At 37.5% G+C, this 13,223-nt stretch overlaps 1 long non-coding RNA gene across 1 annotated transcript in view; it reads left to right on the top strand.

The window, feature by feature from the left end:
- Positions 1-10,621, top strand: part of LOC113878990 — a 230,123-nt gene extending 219,502 nt beyond the window's left edge. Inside the window, exons 2-3 of the long non-coding RNA XR_003507174.1 lie at positions 6,281-6,377; positions 10,324-10,621. This is a non-coding gene — a long non-coding RNA (uncharacterized LOC113878990). The remainder of the gene's footprint in view (positions 1-6,280; positions 6,378-10,323) is intronic.
- The last annotated feature ends 2,602 nt before the right edge of the window (positions 10,622-13,223 follow it).

The raw sequence follows: 13,223 nt of genomic DNA, 5'->3' as shown, positions 1-13,223 counted from the left end.
GCCATCCCAGCTCACTTAGAATTTCTCAGACTTCTCTTTAGACCTTACCTCTCTTGTTCCAGCTAGAGAGGTTCTGTGCTTTGGGAACTCATTTGATTGGGTTGAACCTACCTAGATAATCCAAACTGCTGTCACTATCATGAGGCTCATACCCTTAATCACATCTGCTAAGTCCTTTTTGCCATGTAATGCAAAGAGATTCTAGGGATTGGGGCCTTCTCATCTTTGAAGTGAAGTGAAAGTTGTTCAGTCGTGTTTGACTCTTTGCGACCCCATGGACTATACAGTCCATGGAATTCTCCAGGCCAGACTACTGGAGTGGGTAGCCTTTCCATTCTGCAGGGGATCTTCCCAACCCAGGGATCGAACCCAGGTCACAAACATTGCAGGTGGATTCTTTACCAGCTGAGCCACACCTACCACAGTTCTGTTGATTTGCCTTTTGCTGTCCGTTAATTGCCCAGACTGACTTCTATGGTTCGAATTGCCTATTCATAGACTTTTTCCAGTTTTTTTTTTTTTACGTCATTTGTCTTTAAGTTCCAGAAAAACATCTATTTCTGCTTTATTGACTATGCCAATGCCTTTGACTGTGTGCATCACAATAAACTGGAAAATTCTGAAAGAGATGGGAATACCAGACCACCTGATCTGCCTCTTGAGAAATTTGTATGCAGGTCAGGAAGCAACAGTTAGAACTGGACATGGAACAGCAGACTGGTTCCAAATAGGAAAAGAAGTACGTCAAGGCTGTATATTGTCACCCTGTTTATTTAATTTACATGCAGAGTACATCATCAGAAATGCTGGACTGGAAGAAACACAAGCTGGAATCAAGATTGCCGAGAGAAATATCAATAACCTCAGATATGCAGATGACACCACCCTTATGGCAGAAAGTGAAGAGGAACTAAAGAGCCTCTTGATGAAAGTGAAAGTGGAGAGAGAAAAAGTTGGCTTAAAGCTCAACATTCAGAAAACGAAGATCATGGCATCCAGTCCCATCACTTCATGGGAAATAGATGAGGAAACAGTGGAAACAGTGTCAGACTATTTTTCTGGGCTCCAAAATCACTGCAGATGGTGACTGCAGCCATGAAATTAAAAGACGCTTCCTCCTTGGAAGGAAAGTTATGACCAACCTAGATAGCATATTCAAAAGCAGAGACATTACTTTGCCAACAAAGGTTCGTCTAGTCAAGGCTATGGTTTTTCCAGTGGTCATGTATGAATGTGAGAGTTGGACTGTGAAGAAGGCTGAGCACCGAAGAATTGATGCTTTTGAACTGTGGTGTTGGAGAAGACTCTTGAGAGTCCCTTGGACTGCAAGGAGATCCAACAAGTCCATTCTGAAGGAGATCAGCCCTGGGATTTCTTTGGAGGGAATGATGCTGAAGCTGAAATTCCAGTACTTAGGCCACCTTATGCGAAGAGTTGACTCCTTGGAAAAGACCCTGATGCTGGGAGGGATTGGGGGCAGGAGGATAAGGGGACGACAGAGGATGAGATGGCTGGATGGCATCACCAAGTTGATGGACGTGAGTCTGAGTGAACTCTGGGAGTTGGTGATGGACAAGGAGGCCTGGTGTGCTGTGATTCATGGGGTCGTGAAGAGTTGGACACAACGGAGCGACTGATCTGATCTGATCTGATTAATTTGCTGAGGTTTATTATATATTGTGACTAGTAATGCTTATACATATGTCCATTGCAATATTTTTAAATTGTGGTTTAACTTTTAAATGTAACTTATGACATCTTAAAATAGTCAAACATTTCAAATTTTAATGTGGTCCAATTTAGCAATCATTTTTCCTGGTATTATAAGAACATTCATCTATATTATCTTCTAAAAACTTTTCAGCTTCCTCTTTTCCATTTTGTCTTTCTGTGTCTTAAAATGATTTGAAATTGAGATTAAATGATATGGCATTAGATATAGGTATGCAAACATGCGTGCATGCTCAGTCATATTCAATTCTAGGACCCTATGGACGGTTGCCTGCTAGGTTCCTCTGTCCATGGAATAACTTTATCTTTAAAGGCAAAACTAATACAATTATGTAAAGTTTAAAAATAAAATAAAATTAGAAAAAAAAATTTGCCACAACACAATTTAATAGTACCAATGTCTTGTTTGGTATTGTTGTCAAATTATTGTAAATATAGTTTCCATAATTTTTAACTCTTGACTGTTTTATGCTTACTATCATCATATGCAATTAATAACCATAGTAAATCTTATCAGCTGATAAGGAAATCCTTCTTTATTAATCTTAAATTTTCCTTGGTTATTATTTTCACATCTGCTCATACCTCTATGTTTTAGGACCAGTTGGTAAGTCTTATTTAAAAAAAAAAAAAACAAAACTTTAGGAATTTTAAATACTGTACTGCATTTGTAGTTCATGTGACCAAGAACTCTCATCTTAGGAATCCTAACTTCCTTTCATTAAAAGAAATTGTTCTCCATGTGGGTTTTGTTTTATGTTTTGTTTGTTTCTGTTTTTCTTTTTTTATTGAAGTATAGTTGATTTACAATGCTGTGTGAGTTTTAGATGTATAGCCAATAACTTATATATATATATATATATATATATATATATATATTCTTTTTCAGATTCTTTTCCATTAAAGCTTATTATGATATTTAATGTAGTTCCCTGTGCTATGCAGTAGGCCCTTGTTGTTTTCTACTTTATATACAATAGTGTGCATCTGTTAATCCCAAACTTTTAATTTATCCCTCCCCATAGCATTCCCCTTTGATAGCCACAGTCTTGTTTTTTATGTATGTGAGTCTATTTATGTTTTGAAAATAAGTTCATTCATATCTTTTATTTTTTGATTCTATGTGTAAGTGATATCATATGGTATTTTATGTTTTTTTGACAGCTACTATGATCTTAATCTCACACACTAGTAAAGTCATGCTCAAAATTCTCCAAGCCAGGCTTCAGAAATACGTGAACAGTGAACATCCAGATGTTCAAGCTGGTTTTAGGAAAGGCAGAGAAACCAGAGATCAAATTGCCAACATCCACTGGATCATTGAAAAAGCAAGAGAGTGCCAGAAAAACATCTATTTCTGCTTTATTGACTATGCCAAAGCCTTTGTGTGGATCACAATAAACTGGAAAATTCTGAAAGAGATGGGAATACCAGACCACCTGACCTGCCTCTTGAGAAACCTGTATGCAGGTCAGGAAACAACTGTTAGAACTGGGCATGGACCAACAGACTGGTTCCAAATAGGAAAAAGAGTACATCAAGGCTGTATATTGTCACCCTGCTTATTTAACTTCTATGCAGAGTACATCATGAGAAAGGCTGGGCTGGAGGAAGCATAAGCTGGAATCAAAATTGCCAGGAGAAATATCAATAACCTTAGATATGCAGATGCCACCACCCTTATGGCAGAGAGTGAAGAACTAAAGACCCTCTCGATGAAAGTGAAAGAGGAGAGTGAAACAGTTGGCTTAAAGCTCAACATTCAGAAAACAAAGATCATGGCATCCAGTCCCATCATTTCGTGGCAAATAGATGGGGAAACAGTAGAAATAGTGGCTGACTTTGTATTTTTGGGCTCCAAAATCACTGCAGATGGTGATTGAAGCCATGAAATTAAAAGACGCTTACTCCTTGGAAGGAAAGTTATGACCAACCTAGATAGCATATTAAAAAGCAGAGACATTACTTCATCAACAAAGGTCCATCTAGTCAAGGCTATGGCTTTTCCATTAGTCATGTATGGATGTGAGAGTTGGACTATAAAGAAAGCTGATTGCTGAAGAATTGATGCTTTTGAACTGTGGTGTTGGAGAAGACTCTTGCAAATCTCTTGGATTGCAAGGAGATCCACCAAGTCTGTCCTAAAGGGGATCAGTCCTGGTTGTTCATTGGAAGGACTGATGTTGAAGCTGAAACTTCAATACTTTGACCACCTGATGAGAAGAGCTGACTCATTTGAAAAGACCCTGATGCTGGGAAGGATTGAGGGCAGGAGGAGAAGGGGACGACAGAGGATGAGATGGTTGGATGGCATCACGGACTCAGTGGACATAAGTTTGGGTGAACTCCTGGATTTGGTGATGGACAGGGAGGCCTGGTGTGCTGCAATTCATGCGGTCACAAAGAGTCAAACATGAATGAGTAACTGAACAACTGAACTGATGATCTTGATGTTTTTGTCCTCCCCAAATGGGTTAAAATCCTAACCTATCAAAGGTGATAGTATTAGGAGTGAGGCCTTTGGGGTGATTAGACATGAGGGTGGAGCTTTCATGAGTGAGATTAGTGCTCTTGTATTATACATCCCATACAGCTCCCCAGTCCCTTCTGCCCTTTAAGAATACACAGACAAGTCTGCAACATGGAAGAGGGCCCTTCTTCACTCCTGTTGGCTCCCTGATCTCAGACTTGAGCCTTCAGAATTATGAGAAGTAAATTTCCGTTGTTTATAGGCCACTCAGTCAATGGTATTTACAATAACCCAAACTGACTAAGACAATAACTATTATACTTTTTCTAAAGGGTTTCTGTTTTGCCGGACCAAATTCAGAATGTTTATGTCTTTTGTTTTTACACTTATTGATATTACATTTTTAATTCCATTGTCAAAATGGTTTTGGCTGTGTATATAAATGTTACTGATTTTCTACATTGATCTATACCAGGTAAATTTTCTAAGTTTATTTACTGTTAATTGTTTATAAAGTGAAAGTGAAGTCGCTCAGTCATGTCTGACTCTTTGCGACCCCATAGACTGTAGCCTACCAGGCTACTCCCTCCATGGGATTCTCCAGGAAAGAATACTGGAGTGGATTGCCATTTCCTTCTCCAGGGGATCTTCCCTACCCAGGGATCGAACCCAGGTCTCCCACGTTGCAGGCAGATGCTGTAACCTCTGTGCCACTCTTTAATTTCTGTGTAGACAAATAAAACAATTATATATTTATATTTTTATTTCTTTGTCCCAAATCGTTTTGTTTTATTTATCTTATTTACACTGCCTTAAATTTTCATAAAATTATAAAGAGTAATGATGATGATTATCATTCTTGTTTTGTTTATTAAGTTTCACAGAATTTTTTGACATGTATTTTGATATATCCCTATTTTCAAATTAAAAAATGTTCTCATATTCCTAAGTTTTCTGAGTTTAAAATGATGTGGTGGATTCATGTTGCTATATGGCAAAACCAATACAATATTGTAAAGTTAAAAAATAAAATAAAATAAAACTTAAAAAAAAAGAAAATATAACCCAATTGATTGATAATAAAAAAAATGATGCCTGTGTGTATTTGATTTTATAATGTTCTTTATTATCACATCTGATTTATTTTTATGTTTATATTTCTCTTTTAATTAACATTATATGTTACGTTAATGTTTTACCATAGTAAAATATCCTCCCATTCCAGCTATTAAACAAACACTTAAAATCCCAATTAAAAATACATTGCTGAATTTAATTTGCTCATATTTTATTAATGGACAACATCTTTGCCATAAGTGAAACTGGTTGAAATTTTGTCATACCATTTTTGATTTGAATGCTTCATTAAATGAATTATAATTTCTCTCTTTTTCTATATCTCAGAGTAATATACACATAAGTTAAATACTGACATTTCTGTGAATGTTTCATAGAATATATGTGTTGAATTAAATATTAAGTTTTTCATTGTTTAGTATTTCTATTTTTGTAATTGTTTTTGATGGATTCTTATTTTCTGCTTCTTCTTGAATCACTTTTATCCAGGAATTTATCGATTTGTTAGATGCTTTCATTATGTATGAAATATTGTCCTAGATTTCTTTCCAATTTTATTTGTGTCTTCTTGGTTATTTCCTTTTCTTTTGTCTTATGTCTCATGTCTTTTTATTTCCTTAATGTTTTATGTCTTCTTTTTAAATTTTATTAACACCTCATGATCTCACCTATAGAGATTTAGGAATAAGGAATCTCATAAGGAATCTCAACCCTGATCACCGTATCTTCCTAAGATTACGGTTATTGTACCTGATATTTACAGTCACAACTAGACAAGGGTGTTCAAAGCAGCACCAAGCAAGTCACCAGGTTCTTTCTTTTTTCCCTTCCTGCCTATATCAGGTACATTCTTCCCTCAACTCTCAAGATCCCTTAGCCCTGGCAAGATAGCAACTCCATTCTTGCCTACTGTTCCCTGAACATAAGGAGCTTAAAGCACCCAGGTAACGGCTATAGTTTTTAATAAATGGTATCTTTGCTGTGTATCTCTGTTCTATTCAGTAACAGGATCCAAGCATTGCATGAATGGGAAGCACGAACTCCCCCACGGATGCTGTGTGCAGATGCTACGTGTGACTACTTCTACATTTACCCATTGGTTAGTAGACTCATGAATTTTTCCTAGTTGGGAGACAATGCCATACAGAGGTCTGTGATCAGCTGCACATCCTCCATTCTGAAGAACAGTGGCAGATCCTTACAAAGTATGCCACCCTGCTGGAATATCACCTGCCAACTGGCTACCGACTGACTGGTTGGTCTTTTGAAGTATGGTTCCATCATAACGGGGACTCAGTTTTGGTCCCTGTGACAGGCAGTCTGGTTTTTCAGCAGGATCAGTGCTAGATCAGCTTTAGTAGATTAAGGTCCATGGTGTTTGTTAATTAAATCTTAAACTGGGCAGTCTCTCTCTGAGTCATCACCATGAGGCCACAGTGTCAATAATCTCATAATGAGGGTTCCTAGGTTCATTAAAGACTTTCAATGTTTCTTGGAAAATTACTAGGAATCATATTATGTGCATTTCATTTCCATCTGAATAATTTTTTTTTATTTTATTAGATGAGAATTGCATTTTAATGAGAACAAAAAGCTTTGAAACAGAGCACTGAAAGGAAATAACTTGTACATTTTGTTACCAACCCAGAAAGAGTAAGGCAATATTCCATAGAGCAATGTTCCTTAACTTAGTGTACATTGGAATCACCTATAAGGCTTACTAAAATGCAGATTATGGAGCCCACTCCCAGTTTCTTACTTGGCAGGTTCTGAGTTCTGCTGAGATTTTTATTTCTAATGGGTTTCCAGCAAAGCTTATGCTGGTGGTCCTTAAACTTTGTGTACATTAGAATCACCTGTACGGTTTATTAAAATGCAGATTATGGGAGTTTCTTACTTGGCAGGTTCTGAGTTCTGCTGAGATTTTCATTTCTAATGGGTTTCCAGCAAAGCTTATGCTGGTGGTCCTCCTGAGAACCACACTTTGAGAAGCACTGCACAGAAGATACTGTTTATCTGGTGTGCATTTTCTAGATTCTAGGTACTTTTATTCAGTGAATAGAACCTTTCATGATGTTATTTTCTCTCTAGAGATCATTTTTAAAGGTTCGCTAGGTAAGAAATTTAGGATATTCATAATTTTGGTAGGATTTGATTCCTCTTGAATTCTTATTTTTTCGTAGTGCAAGGTTTGCTAATCTTCTTGTATCCTACTCCATTGTTATTCCATGAAGCAAGAACTCTTCTCTGCCTTTTCTGTCTGAACGGACTAGACACCATGAAATTTCCACCTGGGCAATGACTTGTTAAATGGCTGATACAACTCTGCCTGCTTTTATGTTTCGGCACCTTAGGGGGCACTTTCAAACTCTTTCTCCTCTCAATCCTCCAAAGATAAGAACTCTGTGATTTTTGTGCCATTGCTTAGAAACCGGTTTCTGCTTTTTGGCCTCCTTTTCATTTGAACCATATTTCTTTTGTTTATCAAAACACTGTGTGCACAGCCATAAAAGCACTCAGTTCTGGGTCCCAGTCTAGATAAAAGATTTTCCTGAACAGCTAACATCCCAAAGAGGAGCATGCAGACACTCTTATTAATGCACTCACAGCAATTTTTATATCTGTTTTGCAGTTGCTCAATGTCTACTATAAATACTGAGTTTTCATACAAAAATACCCAAGGAAATTCTCTAAAGGGTCTCAATAGCCTACTTCTAAAGACTTAAAACTTGGAAATCACTTATAGCTCCTATGTTTTTGATTGACAGCTTTCCTTCTTTCCCTTACCCACATTTTAGTGTCTGTCAAGCTGTTGATCAGAGCTGTTTTGTTGTGCTAATTTTTTGGTAGCAAGAATAAAACAATAGCCCCTGCCAAAGGTGAAACTAGAGCTTTTACTGAGCAGAAACGTCCTGATATTGACACCTCTGGGCTGCCCTAGCTTAAGGATGTCACTGTTTAAACAATTTATATCCAGTTTTACGCACCTTACATATATCCATTGTCCTACGTAATATTCTATAATAAACATTCAAAAGAGCCTTCCAGATGGCCAAACAATAAAGAATCCTCCTGCAGAGCAGAAAACTCAGGCTTGATCCCTGAGTTTGGAAGATCCCCTGAGGAAGAAATGCAACCCACTCCAGTATTTTTACCTGGAAAATCCCATGGACAGGGAGCCTGGTGGCCACAGTCTACAGGGTTACACAGAGTCAGGCATCACTGAGCAAGCACACACAAGCAAACCTTCAAAAATATTCATATACTAACAGACAACACACATTATCATAACTTACTTGGCTTTCTACTTTACAAGTATGCATTCTGTAACATCCTCATTTTATTTTTTTAATGGCTTACAATATAATTAATAACCCGTGTGAGGAAAGTTGAAACTTGGATATGAGACAAACCACTTTTTATTTGCTATGCTTTAAGTGACCTCAGTCCTCAAGAGCTAGCATTTATTATATTCATTCTCCTCACACATTCTGTTTATACCTTATGCAAATTAGAAGATCATAAAGCATTCCATGGAGATGTTAGTTATGCATGTTTTATGACACTATTAATGCATCTTTGCATGTCTAAAATGACACATCGGCCAAAAATTGATTAACCACTATGTATTTTACAAACTGAAACTAATTGTTTAACTAAATGGATTAGTTAGAACTTGTTAGCCTTGTGGGAGCACATGTTGAATTGTTTTCATGCTTTTCTAATTTTATTACAATAAATTTTCTGCAAATGAATGGCTTTAAAAAGGAGTGCATCTCAGTTTATAGGCAATAGGAGTATGTCTACTTCCTCAAAATATATGCTCAAACTAATAAAAAAGACTAATGAATACATTATTACACTTTTATGGTGCATATTTTTGCCTGTCACATTAAAATAAAACTAGTTTAGGGACTTGCAAATGATTCAGATCTAAAAACTTTGCTGTGACTATGCTCATTATGAAAGTTTGACCTTTTCTCCCCCTATCTCTTGTGAGTATAGATCAAGGAAGAAATAATGAATTTCACTTAGTCACTTACATTGCTATAGCTTTTAATGGTGCTCGCTGACAGATCTGCCTTGAATTTTGCAGCAGTGAAATCCATCATCATAAGAATAAAATTTTTGTTTTTGCTCAGTTTAAATATATTCAACTTGAGCCTTCTTACTTGTGAAGAAGAAGTCTTAAGACATGTTTTCTTCTTTTTTTTTAAGTTAATTAATTTACTTATTTCACCGCACTGGGCCTTAGTTGTGGCACATTGGACGTTCCATGCAGGGTTTTTTTAGTTGCAGCATGTGAGATCTTTAGATGTGGCTGCAAGCACTTTAGCTGTGGCACGTGGGGTCTAGTTCTCTGACTAAGGCTAGAACCCAGGTCCCTACAGTGGGAGTCTTAGCACTTATCCACCAGGCAAGTCCCAAGAAGCCTTAAATTTGATGACCTGATTTGAACTTTTCAGGACATTTTGGTCCTCTCCAAAGCATCCATGAGATATTTGGTCTGTAAAACTTCGGTCCACACCAAAAGGTCCTTGAGATTTAGAGCAATCTCCCATGTTTATAAGTATATTTGGTCTATGCGAAGTGGTTTTAGACAGGACTAAATCTCAAGGACCTTTTGGTGTGGACTAAATGTCTCAAGGACATTTTGGACAGGACCAAATGCCTGATGATCAACTTGGAACATATGACTGGTTTTTCATAAATGTGGTCTAGATATTTATGATCTATTACCTGCTCACAAGGAAACATATATTTTATGTCTTTTTGTGATGTCAGTTATCCCATACTCAGTTTGTCAAACTTCCTGACACTTTCAATTTTGTATGTTGTTTGTATTACTTTGTGAAGAGACCAAATCACAGTAATAAGAAAATCACAATGTATAGCATCTCAAATAAGTTAGAAAATGACCTTTTTCTTAAGTCATAGTTCAAAGCAAGGTAAGTGGTCCTGTGGGGGTGGGCAGGCAGCTGTATTCTACATGATCATTCAGTAATCCAGGCTCCTTCTCTCTTGCTGCTCTTTCGTTCTCTAAGGTCCTGTCTCTTTCCCAAGTTCTGGCTTTCAAGAGAAGAAGAATGAAAAGGGAGGCAAGCAATTTCTTAAGAATGAGTTGGGGCAGCAATTGGCAACCTCCTGTCTTCCCTTTTGAGAAGTAGCAGGTTGATTTTACTACGCCTAATAATAATTCTTATTTTCTATTCAAAGTTGTATTAAAATATAGTCTTCAAAATTGCTTTGTGATTAAAATGTATGTGTGCGTAATTCGTATGTAAAATTACACTGTGGTAAAACATTCACTTTGTGAGCATATCTAATAAAAAAGCTTTGGCACACATGTTCAAATCTTTTGTCTATAACTTTATGAGATTAACATTTCCACCTAACTTGACCATTTTAAGTATATATACCCTTAGGGGGTTACCAGAATCATTTAATGTTCTTGAACTTTAAAATATGGTATTTAGATTAGTGGCACAATATCTCTGTAGAATTACTCATAAATATGTCAAATGTAATAATTTTGACCTCACAAATGCATTTGTTGATTTATATCACTTACACTTTTATTATAAAATGTGGCATTAAAAATGAACATTAAATCAAACATTAAATATTATTGGCACTAATTACTAAGTTTGAAGGAGCTTTTAAAATGATGAAATATAACTTAATATTCAAATGATGTTATAGAATTAGGTACATTAAATGGATAAATGCTAAGAAAACCTTGTTTTAAAATGATTAATATCCTAGAAAACACCTAATATAGAGATATTTTCTATTTCCCCAAAAATGGTCTATATTATATGCTATTTTAAAAAATGAGTGGATAAACATAAAATCAGCAATGGTATTTTTTCCTAGATAATTTTTCCTGCTGGAATTCCAACTTGGATATTTTTCCATCTTTAAGAAAACTAAGATCATGGCATCTGGTCCCATCACTTCATGGGAAATAGATGGGGAAACAGTGGAAATAGTGTCAGACTTTATTTTTTTGGGCTCCAAAATCACTGCATATGGTGACTGCAGCCATGAAATTAAAAGACACTTGCTCCTTGGAAGGAAAGTTATGATCAACCTGGATAGCATATTAAAAAGCAGAGACATTATTTTGCCAACAAAGGTCCATCTAGTCAAGGCTATGGTTTTTCCAGTGGTCGTGTATGGATGTGAGAGTTGGACTGTGAAGAAAGCTGAGCGCCAAAGAATTGATGCTTTTGAGCTGTGGTATTGGAGAAGACTCTTGAGAGTCCCTTGGACTGCAAGGAGGTCCAACCAGTCCATCCTAAAGGAAATCAGTCCTGGGTGTTCATTGGAAGGACTGATGCTAAAGCTGAAACTCCAATACTTTGGCCACCTCATGCGAAGAGTTGACTCTTTGGAAAAGACCCTGATGCTGGGTGGAACTGGGGGCAGGAGGAGAAGGGGAATGACAGAGGATGAGATGGCTGGATAGCATCACCAACTTGATGGACATGAATTTGGGTGAACTCCGGGAGTTGGTGATGGACAGGGAGGCCTGGCATGTTGAGATTCATGGGGTCACAAAGAGTCGGACATGACTGAGCGACTGAACTGAACTGAACTGTAGAATATATTTTGCTATATAGTAAGTTTTTTACCTATGACTATATATTTGCATTATATATATATTATATTTACATTAATATGAATTGAGATCACCCATTATGACCAGCCTAGATAGCATATTCAAAAGCAGAGACATTACTTTGCCAACAAAGGTTTGTCTAGTCAAGGCTATGGCTTTCCCTATGGTCATGTATGGATGTGAGAGCTGGACTGTGAAGAAGGCTGAGCGCCGAAGAATTGATGCTTTTGAACTGTGGTGTTGGAGAAGACTCTTGAGAGTCCCTTGGACTGCAGGAGATCCAACCAGTCCATTCTGAAGGAGATCAGCCCTGGGATTTCTTTGGAGGGAATGATGCTAAAGCTGAAACTCCAGTACTTTGGCCACCTCATGTGAAGAGTTGACTCATTGGAAAAGACTCTGATGCTGGGAGGGATTGGGGGCAGGAGGAGAAGGGGATGACAGAGAATGAGATGGCTGGATGGCATCACTGACTCGATGGACATGAGTCTGGGTGAACTCCGGGAGTTGGTGATGGACAGGGAGGCCTTGGCGTGCTGTGATTCATGGGGTCGCAAAGAGTCAGACACGACTAAGTGACTGATCTGATCTGATCTGATAGCTGAGATATTTGAAGTTATTTTAATGCTACAATTAGTTATAAGGCTTTTTGTTTTAGTCAAATATCCAGACTTTAGAAAATGTTTTATAATTTATAGTTTTACACTATTTTTTATTTTACTTATTAATTTCTTTATTTCTCTCAGTTAATAATCCAGCATGCTATAACTGAAACTGATTTCTCCTAGGAATTAGAAAACTTGATATCAAATTCCAGTTCGGTAACTATTGTTGTTCTGTGACCTTGAATAAAACATTAACATTCTCTGAGTCTCAATTTTTCAGTATCAGTATGAAGGGATTCAGTTCAGTTCAGTTCAGTCGCTCAGTCATGTCCGACTCTTTGCGACCCCATGAATCGCAGCACACCAGGTCTCCCTGTCCATCACCAACTCCCGGAGTTCACTCAGACTCATGTCCATCGAGTCAGTGATGCCACCCAGCCATCTCATCCTCTGTCATTCCCCTTCTCCTCCTGCCCTCAATCCCTCCCAGCATCAGAGTCTTTTCCAATGAGTCAACTCTTCCCATGAGGTGGCCAAAGTACTGGAGTTTCAACTTCAGCATCATTCCTTCCAAAGAAATCTCAGGACTGATCTCCTTCAGAATGGACTTGTTGGATCTCCTTGCAGTCCAAGGGACTCTCAAGAGTCTTCTCCAACACCACAGTTCAAAAGCATCAATTCTTCAGCGCTCAGCCTTCCTCACAGTCCAACTCTC

Source organism: Bos indicus x Bos taurus, chromosome 20, assembly GCF_003369695.1.
Source record: "Bos indicus x Bos taurus breed Angus x Brahman F1 hybrid chromosome 20, Bos_hybrid_MaternalHap_v2.0, whole genome shotgun sequence".
Lineage (NCBI taxonomy): Eukaryota > Metazoa > Chordata > Mammalia > Artiodactyla > Bovidae > Bos > Bos indicus x Bos taurus.
The sequence above is the reverse complement of the archived record's forward strand: the minus strand, read 5'-3'. Positions and strand labels throughout refer to the sequence as shown.